Genomic DNA, 19,980 nt, shown 5'->3' with positions numbered 1-19,980 from the left:
AAGTATGTCCTTTCAGAATGCTGTCTAATAATCTTCTGAATGTCATTTATCAAATGCAAAAATTTCAATGTACAAACAATGTCTGGTGGTGCTTTTGGTGCTCGTGATGTAAGTAAATCTTCCCTATGATATGTATTTGCTTTCTTAAAACCCTCTCTTATATATATATATATCTGGGTAACCCCTATTTTTGAATCTCTCGTGGAGAGTGATAGACTGCCGTGTGTAGTCTTCATTGCCAGAGCAAATCTTCTTAAACCTTAAAAACTGAGAAAAAGGTACATTTTTCTTTAAAGATTGATTATGAAAACTTTCATAATGAAGGAAAGCATTTCTGTCTGTTGGTTTCCTATACAAAGAAGTAGTGAATCAATGGTCCCCTTTCTTAATCATCAAATCTAAAAAGGAAATTGAAAGGGGATCATGTTGCATTTGAAACTTGAGATTAGAATCACGTGTGTTTAACCAGACCAGAAATGCCTCCAAGGTATCAATATCACCCTTCCACAACATAAAAATGTCATCTATATATATTCTATAGAATTGGACATTCTGTTTAAAAGGGTGATCTTGTAGATGAATAGATTCAAAATTAGCAACATACAAATTGGCAATATCGGATGCCATCGTAGCACCCATGGCAGTACCCTTCATCTGTTGATATATTTGATCTTGGAACATAAAATAATTCTTGGTGAGTGCTATAGTAGCCATGGTGAGAACCAAATAGTTAGGGATCCTACAGTATGTATTTCTATTCCTAATCATGTTCTCTATAACAATGAGAGCTTCTAATTGAGGAATATTAGTGTATAATGATACTATATCTAATAAGAACATAAGAACATAAGCAGTGCCTCTGCTGGGTCAGACCAGAAGTCCATCATGCCCAGCAGTCCGCTCATGCTGCGGCCTATCGGTCTAGGAGCTGTATAGTAATCCTCTATCTATACCCTTCTATCCCCTTTTCCTCCAGGAAATCATCCAATCCCTTCTTGAACCCCAATACCGTACTCTGTCCCATCACACTCTCTGGAAGCTCATTCCAGGTGTCCACCCCCCTTTGGGTAAAGAAGAACTTCCTAGCATTGGTTCTGAATCTGTCCCGTCTTAATTTTTCCGAATGCCCTCTCGTTCTTGTAGTTTTTGAAAGTTTGAAGAATCTGTCCCTCTCCACTTTCTCTATGCCCTTCATGATCTTGTAAGTCTCTATCATGTTACCTCTAAGCCTCCGCTTTTCCAGGGAAAAGAGCCCCAGTCTATCTAATCTTTCAGCATATGAAAGGTTTTCCATGCCTTTTATCAATCGCGTCACTCTTTTCTGAACCTTCTCGAGTATCGCCATATCCTTCTTAAGGTAAGGCAACCAATACTAGATGCAGAACTCCAGATGCGGGCGCACCATCGCCTGATACAACGGCAGGATAACTTCTTTCATTCTGGTTGTAATACCTTTCTTGATAATACCTAGCATTTTATTCGCCTTCTTAGAGGCTGCTGCGCACTGTGCCAACATGTTCATTGTCTTGTCCACTATTACCCCCAAATCCTTTTCTAAGGTACTTTCACCCATTACCAGCCCTCCCATCGTATAGCTGTACTTTGGGTTTCTGTTTCCTACATGCAAGACTTTACATTTCTCTACATTAAACTTCGTCTGCCATCTCTTCACCCACTATTCTAGTTTGTTCAGGTCCCTTTGTAAATCCTCACAGTCCTCTTTAGTCCCAACTCCACTAAATAGTTTAGTGTCATCTGCAAATTTTATTACTTCGCTCTTCGTCCCTGTTTCTAGATCATTTATAAATACATTGAACAGTAGCGGTCCAATTACCACCCCTGCGGAACACCACTCGTGACCCTCCTCCAGTCAAAGTAGTGGCCCTTCACTCCTACTCTTTGCTTCCTACCCGCCTATATACAAAGATGTTTAAAGGCAATACAGAAATATTTAACTCTCTTAGTTAATCATAATACAAACTAAGAACTAAAAAAATAAGCAACTATAACAAATCATCTAATACAGTCCACAATCCCGCCAACCAATTTTTGATCCATCTATGTATGTCTCTTTCCACCCCATGGTTCTTCAGTTTTCATAGTAGGCGTTCATGGGGTACCTTGTCAAAGGTTTTTTGGAAATCTAAGTATACAATGTCTATGGGGTCCCTTTTGTCCATTCGTTTGTTAATTCCTTCGAAGAAGTGCAATAAGTTCGTTAGGCACAATCTTCCCTTGCAGAAGCCATGTTGGCTTGTTTTCATCAGTTTATTCCTTTCTAGATGTTCATCGTTACTGTCTTTTATCAGCGCTTCCGCCATCTTCCCCCAGAACCGAAGTCAAACTTACAAGATGGATGTCGGATAGGTCACCTTTATAGTCATTTAGCAAATTAATAAAATGTGACGAATCTCTTACATAAGACTGCATCAGAGGGATATATGGTCTTAGAAAAAAATCCACAAATATAGAGAGGGGTTCCAACACCGAACCATTACCAGAGACTATAGACCTTCCAGATGGCTTAAGCATGGATTTTATGAATTTTGGGGAGTGTGTAAAACGTGGGAATAACAGGCGTCTTCATAATAAGAAAATCTCTCTCTTTCAGAGCAGGTGATCAAGGCCACCAGCGTTATTGACTTTAAGAATAAATGGGATGCCCTAGTAGGATCCTTACGAGGGTCGAGTTAAGGAACTAGGTCATTAGTACTCAGACTTAATAGGGTGGGTCAGTAGAGTGGGCAGACTTGATGGGCTATAGCCCTTTTCTGCTGTCATCTTTCTATGTTTCTATGTTTCTAAATATCCTGCTGTAAAAGCAAATGTGACCACCTCAGAAATTTCTGTTTGAAGAGTCTCTGTAGGATCAGTATCTAAGGGAATATAATATTCTCTATGGTGAACTTGCCTTTCTGTTTCTGCTACATAATCTACCCTTTTCTGAACTACTATCCCACTTCCCTTATCAGCTGGTTTAATGATATTGCTGTAATCTTGTCTCAAGGTTTTAATCGCCTCACTCTCTAGTTTGGTCATATTGTAATATCTCTGTTTCTTGGTTCCTTCTAATTTTTTTGATATCACGTTCAAAACTGTATCAGAGGATCAACATTGCCTGGTGGAATCCAACGTGATGGACATTTCACAATTGACGTGTCTGTGTACGTATTAGTGGTTTTAGCAAAGGATTGTATAATATATAACTTGCGTGTGAATTTGAATAAGTCCACTCTTGTTTGAAAGGAATTATAACCTACTGTTGGAACGAAAGACAGGCCTTTTTTTAAAACCTCTGTCTCATTCGGATTTAGAACAGTCAGAAATATTAATAATGGGAATATCAAAAGTCCCTGTCACTAATGTGTCTATGGTTGTTATTTGCCAACTCTGTTTGCGCATATATGGTCTGTGACTGTAAGAAGGGTGTCTGGTATACCCCCGACCTCTCCCTCTGCCTCGTCCCCTGTACTGAGAGTGAAATCTGTTCAAAATTTGAGGATGGTACTGAAAATAAAATCTGTTCATAGGTTGGGGATGATACTGAGGGTAAAACTTGTTTGTCACTGGAGGATAAATCTGAGATTGTCTCCTGACATGTGGAGGTTGATGATTCCAAATTTTGTCTAAAAAAAGAATCATGTTTGGGAGAGGGACAGGCATGCCGTGTGGTCCTTGGAGATTTCTGTACAGGACTATTAGAGGGAGATGACGATGAGCTGCCTGATTCTGTATGTATGCGTTTTCTAACTCTAAAACAGTTCTTATAGGAATACATACAAAAACAGTTATAAAAACAGCACTGATATTTTAAAGAATTTTTCCACCTAGAATTATTTTCTCCCCCTCCCTCCCCCTAGTACAACACACTCATGAAAACCAAAATGATCTACCAACATTATTGATTTGTATTTGTAGCCTGCCTACTTTGCTGATGTGTTTTTGCTTTTTCTTGTTTCTGTATGCTGTTGGTTTTGCCTAATAAAGAAATATTATACTTAAAAAAAGAAAAGAAAAGAAAAAAACACAAAGCACACTGTATGCAGAGAAAATGTTAATTATAATTTATATTCGGGCTTTTTTTCAAAGAGGTCAAGGCAGATGACTTTAAAATATGCAATGTCACCTCAGTAACAACTTTACAAAAATAGACAAATATACTCCCTCCCCTGTTACTAAACCATGATAGTAGTTTTTAGTGCAGGGTACTGCGCTGAATGCTCCCCGCTGCTCTCGATGCTCATAGGCTCCTTGAGCAAAAAACCACTTGCAGTAATAAAAGGGGGCCATAGTGCAAAATATAGACAGCAGATATAAATTCTCAAAACGGACACATTTTGATCACTAAATTGAAAATAAATCATTTTTCCTACCTTTCTTGTCTAGTGATTTCATGAGTCTCTGGCTGCACTTCCTTCTGACTGTGCATCCAATATTTCTTCCCTTCTTTCTGCCTCCTACATGCTTCCTCTCCTCCAGACCTCATTCCATTCCCCAACCAACATCTCTCTCTGTCTCTCCATGAGTCCAACTTTATCATCCTCTCTCCCTGCCTGCCCTCTGCTACCTGACACACTCCATTCCCTCCTCCAACTTTTTCTTCCTCTCTCTCTGCTGAGATTCTCGGAGAGAATGAGAACCAGAAGACCTTGAGCATGCGCAGATGCTCAAGGCTCAGTCCAGGAAGAGGGAGGATCTTCGGGCACCGGCACCTCTTGTGGGTTGGTGCTGCGTGCTGGTGCCAGATTAGGGGTAAGCCTTCAGTTTGGGTGGGCGGGGGATGCCAATTTGCACGGGGGGGCAGGTGTTCGCGGGGGAAGCAATGCTGTTTCATGGGCAGGGGGACTCGCAAATCGAGTCAATGCTCATTTTGCGAGACACGATTTGTGAAAATGTTTTGCTCGACTTGCAAAACACTTGCAAATCACATTACTCACAAACCAAGGTTTGACAGTACTTATTTTTCATAATAGAAGATGCTCTACATAGGTGCATTCACAGTACCTAAAAATACCACTTTCTTTCAAAATTTCCCACTAAATCTCTACTCATAGCTAGAAACATAACAAGGAGACATAATAAAAGGCATTAATTATACAATCTGTCCACATAAGCAGAAGATTGAGATTGATCTGTAATTAATAGGATCTTATGCATCTAAACAAATGTTTTTTGAAGATAAAAGCCTCCAGAAACAGAAAAAATTGTGTTGTACCTAAATATATGACACCTACAAGCCTGATTGCTATTGATATGGTATCTATTCAGATAGAGTAGGTATTTTTCTGTTCCTAGAGGCCTCAAAATTACACAGTTAGTGGAATTTGAATCTGGGTCCCTTGCTTTCCTAAGGTCCACTGCATTAACTAGTAGGCTGACCCTCTACAAGGGTGTATATTTGGTTATTTTATTAGAATGCTGTTATATAGATGTCCATGTCCCTTGTTTTCCCCATTCAAAATTTAGGCATTTCAGTTTATAAAATGGATACTCATGCTGGATTTTTCCAGTGCACGAACATTCATGTCATGTATTTTCAAATAGGCTGTATCCTGCATGAAATTACAGAAGAACATAAGAATAGCCTTACTGGGTCAGACCAATGGTCCATCAAGCCCAGGAGCCTGTTCTCACGGTGACCAATCCAGGTCACTAGTACCTGACCAAAACCCAAGGTGTAGCAATATTCCATACTACCAATAGAGGGCAAGCAGTGGCTTCCCCCATGTCTTTCTCAATAACAGACTATGGACTTTTCCTCCAGGAACTTGTTCAAACCTTTCTTAAAACCAGCTATGCTATCCGCTCTTACCACATCCTCTGGCAACGCGTTCCAGAGCTTAACTATTCTCTGAGTGAAAAAAATTTCCTCCAATTGGTTTTAAGAGTATTTCCCTGTAACTTCATTGAGTGTCCCCTAGTCTTTGTAATTTTTGACGGAGCGAAAAATCAATCCACTTGTACCCGTTCTACTCCACTCAGGATTTTGTAAATTTCAATCATATCTCCCCTCAGCTGTCTCTTTTCCAAGCTGAAGAGCTCTAACTGTTTTAGTCTTTACTTATACGAGAGGTGTTTCATCCCCTTTATCATCTTGGTCGCTCTTCTTTGAACATTTTCTAGCGCCACTATATCTTTCTTGAGATAAGGAGCCAGAATTGAATGCAATACTCCAAATGAGGTTGCACCATGGAGCGATACAGAGGTATTATGACATTATTAGTTTTGCTAACCATCCTTTTTTTAAATAATTCCTAGCATCCTGTTTGCTTTTTTGGCTGCTGCCACACATTGGGTGGAAGGTTTCATCGTATTGTCTACAATGACACCCAGATCCTTTTCTTGGGTGCTAACACCCATGGTGGACCCTAGCATCTGGTAACTGATTCAGGTTATTCTTCCCAATGTGCATGACTTTGCATTTGTCTACATTAAATTTCATCTGCCACTTGGATGCCCAGTCTTCCAATTTCCTAAGGTCCGCCTGCAATTTTTCACAATCCGCATGCGTTTTAACAACTTTGAACAGTTTAGTATCATCTGCAGATTTAATCACCTCACTCGTCATTCCAATTTCCAGATCATTTATAAATAAGTTAAATAGCACTGGTCCCAGTGTAGACCCCTGCGGCACTCCACTGTTTACTCTCCTCCATTGAGAAAAATGACCATTTAACCCTACCCTCTATTTCTATCCGATAACCAATTCCTAATCCACAACTGAACTTCACCACCTATCCCATGACACTTTAATTTTCTCAGGAGCCTTTCATCAGGAACTGTATCAAAAGCTTTCTGAAAATCTAGATACACTATATCAACTGGCTCACCTTTATCCACATGTTTATTCATACCTTCAAAGAAGTCAAGCAAATTTGTGAGGCAAGATCTCCCTCGGCTGAACCCATGCTGACTCCGTCTCATTAAATCATGTTTGTCTACGAGTTCCACAATTTTATTTTTTATAATTGTTTCTACCATTTTGCCCTGCACCGAAGTGAGGCTTACCAGTCTGTAATTTTCTGGATCTCTGGTGTAACATTGGCCACCCTCCAATCTTCAGGTACTACAGATTATTTTAGCGACAGGTTACAGATCACTAACAGCAGGTCAGCAATTTCGTATTTGAGTTCTTTTAGTACCCTGGGATGTATACATCTGGTCCTGGTGATTTATCACTTTTTAATTTGTTGATTTGGCTCAGCACATCTTTCAGATTCACCAAGATTTCTTTCAGTTTCTCCGCATCATCACCCTTGAAAACCATTTCCAGTTCAGGTAGATCTCATGTCTTCTTCCGTAAAGACTGAAGCAAAGAATTAATTCAGTCTTTCCGCTATGGCCTTATCCTCCCTGAGCGTCACTTTTGCTCCTTGGTCATCCAATGATCCCCCAGATTCCCTCACAGGTTTTCTGCTTCTGATGTACCTAAAAAAATTGCTATGAGTTTTTGCCTCTTTTGAAAGCTGCTCTTCATATTCTTTCTTAGCTGTCTTTATCAATGCTTTGCATCTAACTTGCCAGTGCTTGTGTTTCTTCTTATTTTCTTCATTTGGATCCTTTTTCCATTCTTTAAAAGATGTTTTTTTTGCTCTAATAACCTCTTTCACTTCACCTTTTATCCATACCGGCTCTCATTTCCTCTTATTTCCACCTGTGCTGATACGTGGAATACATCTGGTCTGGGCTTCCACGATGGTATTTTTAAGTAACATCCATGCCTGGTTTACAGTCCTAACCTTTGCAACTGATCCTTTTAGCTTCTTTTTAACCATGTTCCTCATTTTATCATAGTCGCCCTTTCAAAAATTAAACGCCCCTAGAGTAGATTTCTTTTGCGACGTTACTCCCAGTATCAGCTCAAATTTGATCACATTATGATCACTGTTTCCCAGCAGACCCAACACAGTTAACTCCCGCACTATGTCTTGCATTCCACTAAAAACCAAATCTAAAATAGCACCTCCTATTGTCGGTTTCCAGACCAGTTGCTCCATGAAGAAGTCATTTATGACATCTAAGAATTTTACCTCCCTAGCACTCCCCGATGTAACATTTGGGGTAATTGAAATCAAAGAAAAAGCAAAAATTATGTTTGACACAGTAATGACCCTCCACTCACCACTATGTAGTATAATATAGGGTGAGAGAGAAACTCAGTACAGTGGAACCTTGGTTTACGAGCATAATTCATTTCAGAAGCATGCTCGTAAACCAAAATACTCGTATATCAAAGCGAGTTTCCCCATAGGAACTAAGGGAAACTTGCTTGATACGTTCCCCCCCCTCCACCCCCTCCCCCGAGAACTGGCATCGCTCCCCCCCACTCACACAGGCCCCCCCACGTGAACTGGCACCCCCCGCCCGAACAACTTCAAACTTACCCCCCCACCCCCCGGTCTGGCACCGGCACGCAGCCCACAGGACGTGCCGGTGCCGCTTGAAGAAGTTCCTGCCTCTGCTGGGCCTTGAGCATGCATCTACACATGCTCAAGGCCATCTAGTTCTCCCTCTCGCCGAGATTCTCTGAGATCTCCGAGAATCTCTGCGAGAGGGAGAACTAGATGGCCTTGAGCATGCGCAGATGCATGCTCAAGGCCCAGCAGAGGCAGGAACTTCTTCAAGCGGCACCAGCACATTCTGTGGGCTGCGTGCCGGTGCTAGACGGGGGTAAGTTTGAAGTTGTTTGGGCGGGGGGTGCCTGTTTGCGTGGGGGGGATTCTGGTTCACATGAGGAGCCTGTGTGAGTGGAGGGGGAGTGATGCTGGTTATTGGGGGGGGGGTGCTCGCAAATCGAGTCAACACTCGGTTTGTGAGACAAGATTTGCAAGAATGTTTTGCTCGTCTTGCAAAACACTCGCAAACCGGGTTACTCGCAAACTGAGGTTTGATTATATTCTGCACTAAGCTATATGTGGAGAAAAAAGGCTGTTAATGCTTCATGGGCTCAAAAAAACTCCACAGCAGTGTTTACTGTAGTTCTATCACCATGTCAATATAGTGTTTCATTCACAGGATCAGTCAGCATCAAAATCAAAAAAACAAATGCTACAGTGTACTAACACCAAGCACTGTTGAAACTAAGTAGGAAAAACTTATCTGTATTTTCATTCAGGCACAACGCTGCTGCTCGTTTCTTCCACACACCAGTACCCTGATAGGGAGTCCCCGTTTTGCCAGTCAGGGCTGCGTTAGGGGATAACAACAATCCAGCTGCAATGTTCACACACGCTGCAGCAAGCTTGGGCTAATCCACACCCGGTTTCAGGAAAAATGGCACTGTAAACACTGCTGTGGGGGTTTTCTGAGCCCATGAAGTATTAACTGAGGCTTTTTTCTCCACATATTTATATGCTGTATTTAGCTTAGTGCAGAATATTGCATTTCTCTCTCACCCTATATTGTACTACATAGTGATCAGTGGAGTGATTATTACTGTCACGCATAATTTTTGCTTTTTCTTTGATAATTGAAGTATGCTCTGTTGAATTAAATAGTAATTGAAATCACCCATTATTATAGTATTACCCATTTCTCCAGCTTTCCTAATCTCTGTAAACATTTCTTCACCTGTCTGCTCGTATAACCCTACCTTTATATTCCTTCCCTTTACACATGGAATTTCTATCCATAAGGATTCCACACTGCTATCTATGTCATGCAGAATGTTTATTTTATTTGATTCAATTCTCTCTTTAACATATAGCGCAACCCCCCTCCAATTTGATTCATTCTATCCTTGTGATATAATTTGTACCCAGGTAACACAGTGTCCCATTTATTATCCTCCTTCCACCAGGTCTCCGAGATGCCTATTATATCTATATACTCTAACTCTGCTATTTTATTTTTTAGGCTTCTAGAATTTGCTTATAGACACTTCAAATTGTGAGGGTTTTTTTCTTGCAACTACAGGCTGCTGAGAAGACAGGGAAAATTTGAGTCTTTTATTCTGCCTTCCTCTTAAACCCTCCTGGCTTTTTTTCACCATTATTGGAACCCCTCTGCCGGAACTCCCTAAATATCCTGTTTCAATAATATCCTACAAGGATACCTCACAATGAACCATCCGCTCCTGGGTGACTGTCGGCTTTCCCCCACAACTCAGTTTAAATGCTGCTCTATCTAGAGCAGGGGTGCCCAACGCGTCGATTGCGATCGACCAGTAGCTCAGGAAGGCAACTCGAGTCGATCGCACTCGTGTTGCCGTCCTGATCTACGGGCCGATCAGCCCTCCTTTCCAGTGTTCTCCCTAGGGCCTTTTAGCTGGGCGGTCCGCCCAGCTGTCATCTGCCGCTGCTGAACATTAAAAAAAAACCCAAAAAACCGGCTTGGAGATTTCAGCCCCTAGCGAACTTATGCTCCGGGCTCTAACGTGTGCGTGCAGGCTTCTCTTCTCTTCCCTCCGAAACCGGAAGTTATGCCCAGGGAGGGGGAGGGGGGGAGAAGGGAAGCCTGCACGCACATGTTGAGAGCCCTGAAGCAAGCGTTCGCTACGGGCTAAGGCGGGAGACAGGTTAGTGAAGCATTTCCTCTTCTTGCTGCCGGGTCCTGCCTACTTTCTGTTTCCGCAAAGGCAGGACCCGGCAGCATTTCCCCTAACAGTTCCTCGCGATGCTGGTCGGCCGAAGCAGGGAGAGGTTGGGGCGGCGTTGGCTTTTGAGCGTGTTATTGGCGTCGGCTTTCGGGCTGTTATTGGTGGCGGTTTGGGTCCTGGTCCCCGATGGCAGTTTGGGTCCCCGATGGCAGTGGCAGTGTCTTGGGGGAGGGCAGGGAGAAAGAAAGAAAGAAAAAGGGCAGGCAGGGAGACAGAAGGAAAGAAGAGAAACAGAAAAAAAGGAAAGGGAGGCAGAGAGAAAGAAAGGGCAGGGAGAGAGGAAGGAAAAGTTGGGGGAGGGAATGAGGTGTGGAGGAGAGGAAGCATACAGGCTGAAAGAAGGGAAGAAAGACTGGATGCACAGTCAGAAGAAGAAAGTGCAACCAGAGACTCATGAAATCACCAGACAAGGTAGGAAAAATGATTTTATTTTAAATTTAGTGATCGAAATGTGTCTCAATTTATATCTGCTGTCTATATTTTACACTAAGGTCCCCTTTTACTAAACCACAATAGAGTTTTTTTAGCGCAGGGAGCCTATGAGCGTCGAGAGCAGCGCTGGGCATTCAGCGCAGCTCCCTGCGCTCTAAAAACTGCTATCGTGGTTTAGTAAAAAGGGAGGGGGGTATATTTGTCTATTTTTGTATGGTTGTTACTGAGGTGATAGTGCAGAGTCATCTGCTTTGACCTCTTTGAAAAACCCTGGAATAGGAATGATAATTAACATTTTCTATGCGTACAGTGTGCGTTGTGTTTTTTTTAAATTTTATTGTTGATAGATCATTTTGACTTGGTCATTTTAAAAGTAGCTCGCAAGCCCAAAAAGTGTGGGCACCCCTGATCTAGAGAATGACATGTGGACCATTTACCGCAGTAAACCATGGTCACCGCAGTAAATCTGCAGTAATGGGGACATTTGCAACTGGTGTACCGCAGGAATGGGGACAAGACCTTTCACCGCCCTGTGGAAGCGATGAAAAGTCTTGCTCGTGTGGTAAAAAAATTGCGCCTGTGTCAGACTCGGCATCTCCTCACCAACTCCTCTTGGGCCTATTTTACCTTCAGGAGCCAGCCATGCCACGATGAAGACAGAAGGAATCCCAAACCAAAGCTTGAGACCAATGTGATTTGAAGAATAAAATTACCAGACAACAAAAGATAGAAAAAAAATTATTTTATATTTAGAATATTTCAGATTTGAAATATGTATCCTACTAGAGCTGGTATTAGACATAACTGGGGACTGCAAAGCCCAGGCTGTGCTTCTTTAGCTTTCAGCTGGCTTAGGGCTCTCTCTCTGACCAGGGGGCAGTTTCCCTAGTTGCACTCCCCTAACAGTATTCCTGCCATGTGTGAATTAAGTATTCTGTTAGCTTGATTTTTCTATGTAGCATTCTGTAGTAATTTGGTTTGTTCAGTTTTCACAATAGTGGAGGGGATATTTGTGAAAGGGAGGGGAGACAGAGGTTTTGTTGATCCTTGCTCTGTATTATTTGTGTTTAGAAAATGACAATTGTACAGAATAGTCTCTTTTAATACTTTAATAAAATAAGTTCAGTATAAAATCATAACTTTTTGAGGCTTGTTTGAGTGGGATCTGACAGTTTGCAGGGCAGGGATGGGGACTGAGCTTGCGGGGCGGGGATGAGGCAGGGACAGGAACTGAGCTCATGGGGACGGGGCAGGGATGGGGACTGAGCTTGCGGGGACAGGGCAGGGATGAGCTCATGGGGATAGGGCAGGAATGGTGATAAATTATTTCCCCTTGTCATTCTCTAGCTTTATCTCCTTTTTTTTAAAATATATTTTTATTGATAAATTTTCAAAAAACATATTAACAAATATCTCTTGTGCAGTACACAATAAACAAGCAAACAAGAACAAAGCCAGCCTCATCCACCCACCCCCCATGCCAACCACACAAATCCCACCCACCCTCCTACCCAGTTTCACGTTACAATAAAAATATTCTGTAGTCCAAAGTACCGACAATATCATGGGTTCAACAGGTGGCTATAAGCCTTGGCAGTCAATGTGAGCCAAAAAGGCTCCCAAATATTATAAAACAAACATCCTGGTTTGGTATCCAAAGTTGTACAAAAGAGGCGTTCCATGGAATCTCCTTTTTAAACGTTAGCGTCAGCAGCCTGGTTCCATCTCGGTTAAGGTGGAGTCTGTCCTTTCAGAACAAGCTCCGCCTTTCACAGAAGGCTGACCATGAATGTCGATGGTCAAGGATGCTGGAAATTTCCTCCAGGTTTGTATGGGGACCAGAGGTTTAAGAAATATGTCTAAAAGAAGTGAGAGGACTATGTATCCTTTGACCAACATTAATTTGACCCCATATTATTCTGGGAAATGGCAAAGGCAGTACTCAGAGAGGAGATCATCAGCTACTTTATCCACCAAAAGAGAGTGAGAGATTGGGAGAGTCTTAAATTAGAATGTCAGATTTGTCAAGACCAGCAATTGTTTAGTGCCCATCTGTCTGAGGCTACACTCATGCAGTTGCTTGCTACAGAGGCAGCGTTAAATACTTTAATATATCAGTGTGCAGTGTCATCAGCCATATATTATAAATATTGTTTGTATCACCATAGGAACAGAGAAGGTAGATTACTTGTTTGATTGGCAAAACCCCATATAGAATCTCATAAAATCCTATAGCTTAAAGATACACATAGGCAATTGGTATGCACAGACCAGGAAATTGCGGATTTTTTTGAGCATTTATGCAAAACTATACTCAGATTGTTCTGAACTAGTCATGGTGGCAGATATATATTTGTCAGCAATAGAGATGCCTTGTCTGTGGGAAGTGGCACAAAAACGGCTTAATGCTCCTGTATTTACTGATGAGGTGGGGTGAATTGTACAACAGTAGGCAAGGCCAGATGGGTTGCGCAGGGAGTTCTATAAACTCAGCAAACTAATATAACACCCTCCTTAACCATATGTTTAATGACATTGTTGCTTAGCAATTCCTGCCTGGCACAATAGTTTTCCCAAGCCTGGCAAAATCAGAAGCAAGCAAGCTCTTATGATCCAATCTCATTGTTGAATGTAGAAGCTAGATTGCAAGCTAAAATCACGCTAAACAGTTTAGCACAATTTTTACCCAACTTGCTCATGGAATCTCAGACAGGGTTTATAAGACATCATTACCCTGTCAAGAATGTTTACAGTATCCTCCTTTTATTATAGCATACATAGTAAATGACGGCAGATAAAGACCTGAACGGTCCATCCAGTCTGCCCATTAGTGTATACAGTATAACTTTTTGAACATGATAAAGTGTCAAATGATGAACATGCTATTCTTCTGTATCTAAATGAGCCTAGCAAAATTTTTATGTGCAAGTTTTAGTAAGGCTTTTATTTAGGAACAAAAAACAGAAACTGATGTGTACTAACATGCCCTCACTCCATTTGCTACAGATTTGTGCATAGGAAGCATCTTCCCTCAATGCTTATCAGTTTTGACACAGAAAAAGCATTGCTTAGTCCTTTGGGGGGAGGGGGGATATCTATTAATGATCTTTTCATTGAGAAAATTTGTCATCAGTCAACAAAAGCATGCACATCTTCAGTAAATTGGATTAAAAATTCACTCGTTTACAACACTAAAAAGAAACCAATCCCCTGCTCCTCACATCCCCACTATCATCTTATGAATCCCCCCACCTAATGGCTATACCTCCCAACTTACTGACTACTCCCCAACCCCCTCTCCCCCAAAAAGAGTTGCTGCCTAATGGAAGTGCACATCTAGGAGTGACCAGCTTCACATTGCCAACTCATTCAGAATCAGACTTCTTGCCCTTACTGGCAGGATTGCACATATACTTTCCAAATTGACCAAAAGAGCTTACACCTCTTAAAGGTAAGAGGAGCATCACTGACTTCCCACATCATCAATGTAAAGAAGGCATTGTGTGAAGGCATGTGTTCCACCTTTTGCACATTACTAGATAAATTGAAACACAAAGAAGAAAACACAATATGCCTTCCCAACAGCCTCTCCAATTTACCTACCATCTGGAGTCAAGTGTTATATCATGGGGGGTGGGGGGAGGGGAACTCCATAAAGCATGAGAAAAGCATACATTCAGCAACCTCACATTTGGAGCACCATAGTGTGGTGTGGTCCTTTTTTTATAGCATCATCCATTACCAGCTAAGAACTTTTATCAGCAACACAGCAATGGCAGACCTAGGAAAATGAAATGTTTTTCAACACGTTTTGAGATACACAACGGAACTAGGCAGAGATGCTCTTTGAATGCTTTACTTTTTTGTCTTGGATTGAGGGGTACAGATAGAAGTAGTGATAGCTTATAGGATGAGTTCTGGGACCACTGACAGGTCATGGACCTGATGGGCTGCCGCGGGTGCGGACTGCTGGGCACGATGGACCTCTGGTCTGACCCAGCGGAGGCAACTTCTTATGTTCTTATGTCACTGGATCTTCTTTTATGGATATTGGAGATTAACCACAATATTCACAGTATTTCCATAGGGCCCCATATTTTGAAGGTGGCAGTGTTTGTCAACTCCCTTTTGGTCTTTATCAGGGAACCCCTGAGTGTTTTCGAGAATACGTATGACTTTTCAGGTTTCAAATTAAACCTGAATAAGTCAGAACCACTGGCGCTGCAAAACGATGTCTTGGAAGGCCATTTTCCTCTCAGACAGGCAGGAGATATATTTCAGTATCTGAGTATTCAATTTCCTCAAGATCCAATTAAGTTTTGTTTGGTGAATATCCCTGAACTGCTTGTGTTGACAAAGAAACAGCTGAGTCAGTGGACTCATCTCTCCTTGTCATTGAGCAAACTTATCAGCTTCTTCTTTTTTTTTTTCTAAGTAGCTTTTATATATTGAAATTATTGCCCCTGAGGTTGTTCAAAAGGGATATGATGGGTCTCTGAAAGGCACTGCCATTTTTTTTTATTATTTTTTATTTTTGGGGGGGTTGGGGGTGCAAGAAGCCTAAGCTTAAACTCGATTTCTTGCTGCAGGGGAGCTTGGTGGATCTAAAATGCTATAACCAGGTGGCTTTACTTTGTCTCTTGCAAGTATTTGGTCTTGACAAGGCAAGACCAAATGCCTTTACTAATGGAACAGGATTAGTTTTCAAGTTATAGTATGTACCATATTCTTCACACAAAACCTAGAGATCCCTGGGAACGTTTAAAAATAACATGCTGCATTCCATTCAGGCCTTATGGTGGGATGTGAATCAGCAGTGGGGCCAAAACCCATTCAGTACCATGTTTTTGCCAGTTTGAGGAAATACTGAATTTTTTCCTGGAAAGCAAAATATTTTTAATATTTGAGAAGCCAGGTGCATCAGTAGAGTAGAATAGATATAAAGCCTGGTCGGTTTAACAGTGGGACATTTGTTTGCATATTATCAAATACAGCACTATGGGGCTCATTTTCAAAGCACTTAGACACAAGCGGTACCATAGGTTTTGGACGAGTGGATGTTTCATTGACTCTTGCTTTATGGTCAGGCTTTGTTAGTTTTTTGGACATTCACACATTATTAGCTTCATGTATCTATTTAATGAGGTGATAGCAAAAAGTTCCAGTAAGAAATGAGAAATGGTTCTCTAATTATCACAGCATATCTAATATTAGGTCTGTCTTCTTTCTTCCCAGGGACCAGAACATTCATATGATATACATCCCAGGGAAGGTTGGATCTTTGGATTGTGTCAGAGCTTAACGAAAAGACTGGAGAGCATTTTTACCTGAGGTCTTCAAAGTTACTGGCCTGACTCCCTATTTTCACACTCTTTTTTGACACAATCTCCATGGCATATTTAGCCAGCACAAGGACGAACTTCTTACTCCAGTGTCTACATCACTCCTCTGTGCATCTTCCCTCCCCCATATCTTTACTGAGAGAATCCAGAAGGTTTAGTCAAAACAGCTGAAGCTCAACTCTTAAGAGTCACAATACAATTGTGTTTTATTGATCTGCTCTCAGCCATATGGGCTGTTGTGCTTCATGAACCAGGAGGGACTTTCTCGAGTAGCTCACATTGGAATTACAGCTGACTCACAATGAGCTCACTATCAAATGATATAGACTTATTTGTGCATCTATAGATATATACACTGTTTATGGCCATGTAGTGATAAGCCCATAAAACCAGGACATGATATAATTGTTGATAATTCTTCACTGTAGTGTGGCTTGTACCATCATTGCCACTCTTATCAATTGGGCTTTTGGAGATATCACTTTTTTGTTTTCACTGTAAGTATGTGCTGGTCACTTTACCAGGGCAAAGCAATACTGTGTATATAAGAGGCAGGACCTCAAAGGGATGATATGATGACATGAGGCCTATATAAGAATGTGGGGCTTCTTGGAAAGAGAAAGAGGGTGGGTTAAATAAACTGGAATGAATGGGAGGATCTGGGCAGGTTGAGAGGGAAACATACAAAGAGATATCACTAATGAAAGGTTGAACAACTGTGGGTAGAGACCTGAAGAATAGAACTGTGAGAGGGCTCGGTTTCCAACAAAGAATCAGATTATTCACTAAAGAGGCACTTGAGATGTGATATGTAACATAGTAAATGAAGGCAGATAAACTTGTATGGTCTATCTAGTCTGCCCAATAAAGTAATTAGTTAGACCTGCTGCTTCAAATGGATAGTGGTGTGTGAATAGCAGGATATATGAAATAAGACATATATGTGTATGGTATTTCTGAGATAGCACAGTTACTTACCGTAACAGGTGTTATCCAGGGACAGCAGGCAGATATCCTCACATGTGGGTGATGTCATCCACGGAGCCCCAATGTAGACAGCTTTGCAAGCTGACTTGCTTGCAGAACTTTAGAAAGTTTGCGACTGCTGCACCGCACATGCGCGAGTGCCTTCCCGCCCAGTGTAGGGCACGTCTCTCCTCAGTTCAGACAACTAGCAAAGAAGCCAACTAGGGGAGGAGGGTGGGATGTGAGAATATCTGTCTGCTGTCCCTGGATAACACCTGTTACGGTAAGTAACTGTGCTTTATCCCAGAACAAGCAGGCAGCATATTCTCACATGTGGGTGTCCTCCAAGCTAACCAAAATGGGATGGTGGGAGTGCTGGCAACTTAGGAGAATAAATGTTGTAATACTGACTGGCCAAAATGGCCATCCCGTTTGGAAAGAGTATCCAGACAATAATGAGAGGTGAATGTATGAACCGAGAACCAAGTGATAGCTTTGCAGATTTCCTCAATAGAAGAAGATCTAAGGAAAGATACTGATGCTGCCATGGCTCTGACTTTGTGGGCTGTGACTCGACTTTGTAGATGCAGTCCTGCTGGAGCATAGCAGAAAGAGATGCAAGCCGCTAACCAGTTGGAAATCAGATGTCCCAACTTGTTTGGATCAAAGGAGACAAAAAGTTGAGGAGCAAATTTATGTGGTTGAGTGCATTGCAAGTAGAAAGCTAAAGCACGCTTACAGTCCAGAGTATGCAGAGCTGTTTCTCCAGGATGAGAATGAGGCTTTGGAAAAAACACTGCAAGTACAATGGATTGGTTGAGATGAAATTCTGAAACCACTTTAGGTAAGAATTTAGGATGAGTATGGAGGACCACCTTGGCATGATGGAATACTATGAAAGGTGGGTCCGCTACTAAAGTTTGTAGCTCACTGACCCTGCAAGCAGATGTAAGAGCAATGAGAAAAACTACTTTCCAAGTGAGGTATTTAAGATGAGCCGCATCCATTGGTTCAAAAGGAGGCTTCATCAATTGAGCAAGAACAACAGTGAGATCCCAAACCACTGGAGATGGTTTGAGTGGTGGTTTGACATTGAAAAGTCCTTTCATAAATTTGGAAACCACAGGATGAGCAGAAAGGGGTTTCCCTTTGATAGGCTGATGAAAAGCAGCAATTGCACTGAGGTGGACTTGAATGGATGTGGATTTGAGGCCTGATTGAGACAAATGAAACAGGTAATCCAAAACTGAAGACAAGGAGGAAGATTGAGGCTCCTTGTGATGAACGGTGCAGCAAGCAGAGCAGCTAGTCCATTTCTGATGGTAGCATTGTCTAGTGGCAGGCTTCCTAGAAACCTCTAAAATGTCCTACACAGATTGAAAAAACTATAAAGTGGCAGTTAGGTTGAGAGGTACCAAGCTGGCAGGTGTAGAGACTGCAGATTGGGATGAAGTAGAGATCCCTGATTCTGTGTAAGCAGAGAGGGAAAAACTAGTAGAAGTAGAGGCTCCCTGCTGCTGAGTTGAAGTAGAAGGGAGTACCAGGGTTGCTGGGACTTGGTCCTGTATGAGCTTGACAAGAGTCTTGAGAATCAGAGAAAATGGAGGGAATGCATAGAGAAACTGATTTGTTCATTCCAGAAGGAAAGCATCTGCCTTGAGGTGATGAGGAGAATATATCCTGGAGCAGAACCGAGGCAGTTTGTTGTAGGGAGACACAAAGAGATCTATCTGAGTCATCTTCTGCAACCTCACAAATAGACACTCAATTCCTCGCTTCATCATCACATTTTTTCCCAGTGGGGAACTCCTCAATTTGTCCGCCAGACAGTTTTTCTCTCCTTGAATGTAGACTACTTTCAGAAAGGTGTTGTGATTGATTGCCCAGTTTCACGCCTTTTCAGCTTCCTGACAAAGAGGGAGAGATCCTGTACCTCCCTGCTTGTTGACGTAGTACATGGCGACTTGATTGGCTGTCCGAACAAGGACTACTTGGTTGTAAAGGAGATGTTGAAAAGCTTTGAGAGCATTGAAGATCGCTCTGAGTTCCAACAGATTAATATGACACTGACGATCCGTGCTGGACCAGTGGCCTTGAGTATGGAGACAGTCGAGATGAGCCCTCCAAGCATAAGTCAAGGAATCTATCATGAGGACCTTCTGGTGAAAGGGGTGTCTGAAACAGTAAACCTCTGCAGAGATTGGAAGAGAGCATCCACCAGTGTCTCAACGAAGAGTGACTGTAATGTGTTGAGAGAGTGGGTCACAAGCCTGTGCCCACTGAGATGCCAGTGTCCATTGAGGAATTCTGAGGTAAAGTTTGTCAAAAGGAGTCACATGAACAGTCGAGGCCATGTGACCTAGGAGAACCATCATGTGTCTTGTGGAAATTGTAGTCAAGGAAGACACCTTGTGGCAGAGACAAATGAGAGCATCCTGACGTTGAGGAAGGAATGCCCTGAGTCGGACAGTGTCCAGGACAGCTCCAATAAACTGCAAATTCTGAGAGGGATGTAGCTGGGACTTTGGAAAGGTGATTTCAAATCCCAAGCTTTGTAGGAACCACGTAGTCCATTGGGTTACTACAATAACCCCTTGAGATGTGGAATCCTTGATAAGCAAGTTGTCCAGGTACGGGAACACC

General features: G+C 42.0%; 1 protein-coding gene across 1 annotated transcript in view; it reads left to right on the top strand.

Moving 5' to 3' along the window:
- The window catches only part of SNED1 (sushi, nidogen and EGF like domains 1), a 1,138,259-nt gene extending 1,120,846 nt beyond the window's left edge, over positions 1-17,413 (top strand). Inside the window, exon 32 of the mRNA XM_033958723.1 lies at positions 16,265-17,413. The gene's annotated coding sequence lies outside the window, so the exon portion shown is untranslated. The remainder of the gene's footprint in view (positions 1-16,264) is intronic.
- Positions 17,414-19,980: the final 2,567 nt, after the last annotated feature.

This window comes from Geotrypetes seraphini, chromosome 9 (assembly GCF_902459505.1).
Source record: "Geotrypetes seraphini chromosome 9, aGeoSer1.1, whole genome shotgun sequence".
NCBI lineage: Eukaryota > Metazoa > Chordata > Amphibia > Gymnophiona > Dermophiidae > Geotrypetes > Geotrypetes seraphini.
Note: the sequence above shows the minus strand (reverse complement) of the source record. Positions and strands in the feature narration are given on the sequence as shown.